The following is a 2082-nucleotide window of genomic DNA, read 5'->3' as shown; positions in this document are numbered from 1 at the left end:
TTTTATTGAATTGGGGCTGTTTTATGATTTAGGGTTCAAGCTAGTTCATATGCTTCTGCTTCAGATTTTGATTTAGGGTTTTGTTGAATTGGGGCTGTTTTTCTTTTAACTTAATTTTAACAATTAAATTGTATTTTTAAAAATATTGTCACAATTATAATAATGGTTTTTAAAAATATAAATAATATTTTTTAATCAGAAATAATATAATAATGAGTTTATTCCACATAAGCGTCTGCCACGTCATCCTTTTATTGACATGTCATTAAAAAAATGACAACTCATCATGATTTGGACTCAAATTCTGTTTGGGGACTAAAACTGGGGACAAACAAAATGGGGGGACTACTTTCGATTTTCACCTATAATAGGGGGACCAAAAGTGCAATTAAGCCATTGAAATATCAATAAAAGTCACAAGGAATTAGGGTTTGAATTGTGATCCTTGTTAAATTTTAATTGTTGCACTTAAATTAATTTTTACTCAAAAAGAAACTTAGTAATCAAAATTAATTAATTAACCTTTTTAGATAACCAAAATATTTTGTATAAATTATGGTAAGTAAAAAATAATGTAAGAACAAAAACAAGTGATATGTGATATGATAGTGCAAATAATAAGAGTAAAAGGACAAAAAAATCACACACAAGAAGTATATTGGTTCACCAAATGCGGGCTAGTTTAATCTTTACATTCTATGAGATTTTCACTAATGTGCTTAGCATCAAAACATTCTACCTTGCAATTTTTATCTTGATCGCACATTAATCAATTACAACCTTCACCTTTCAATCTATTTGCATATAACTAGAAATGATTTTTATAAACACATTCAATCTAACATAAAAGATAGACTTGAGTCATAAAAGATGTCTATGATAAAAATATTTGGGGTCTAATAACTCTCAATTGTTTTTTTGTTGTTGAGATTAACTAAAAGAAAAAATTCGATAGGAATAATCCACAAGTACAATGACAAGAGCAAGAGTTTGCTTGAGAGAAAGTTTCATACTTGTGCTTAATTGAACAAGTGTTGGTAGATTGAAAATAGAACTCAATTTCATCTTTCAACTGATCTTCTATTTATAGATGATGAGAGACTTTGAATATTTAGTTTAAACTAAATATAGTCATTACTCAATCTTACCAAGGTGTTGATCATTTTCCTTGAGTCAATCTTTGATTAAAGACATGCACGATTATTTCTTACCAAGCACATAACATTATTTCTTAAACCAAAATATTCTACCTTGTATTTTGAAGAATGCATGAACAAGAATGTTGAGTTAGTATGCCATATAGCGTTGGAGTAATGCTTGATCAAAGACATACACGATTGTAACATCAATAGTACATTTTCAGTGTACTTGTGTCCATTTTGTACTTTTCCCATGTCATCAATCTGATTATCCATTTGTACAACATTCTACTTATTATATATGCATTTAGTTTTTTCAAGATGATTCATTTTGTCAATTTTCCTTTAACATGACAACTAGATTGTTCTTCTGAAGATTCTCTCATCAATCTCTTTGGTAGATATTCCTTTTGAAGAATCTTTCGAGTCATGTATGCTTCATAAAGTTGATTCTTATCTTCATAAAGTGATTATTTAAGATTATATCATGATGCTAATATGACATTGATATTTGTGCATATTTGTATGTATGCGTAGTTTGTCATTAATACGACTTTAATAACTTATGCCTTTGTTGTTTGGCGTTGCGATGAAACAAATATGTTATATGTTATAGGTAAATTAGAGTTGAGATTAATGTAAAAGTCTTTTACTGGAAAGTCTCGGTCCCTCTAATAGGCGATACTATAGTTGGGACAAATTATTTATTTGTAAAGTAATTTCAAACAATATTTAGAAGTTTAAAATGTCATGTTGAAGTTGATTTTGTTTTGAATGTATTTCAATTTATTTATTGAGGAAAAATGAAAGTATTTATGATGTAAATATGATATCCTAAACCTTTAAAAATTAAGTTTTTGAAAATCATATTTTCAATATATGCAAATTTAACTAATTTTTAAATAAAAATCTCACACACATATATATATATATATATATATAT

This window comes from Cicer arietinum, chromosome 3, assembly GCF_000331145.2.
Source record: "Cicer arietinum cultivar CDC Frontier isolate Library 1 chromosome 3, Cicar.CDCFrontier_v2.0, whole genome shotgun sequence".
NCBI classification, from domain to species: domain Eukaryota; kingdom Viridiplantae; phylum Streptophyta; class Magnoliopsida; order Fabales; family Fabaceae; genus Cicer; species Cicer arietinum.
The sequence above is the reverse complement of the archived record's forward strand: the minus strand, read 5'-3'. Positions refer to the sequence as shown.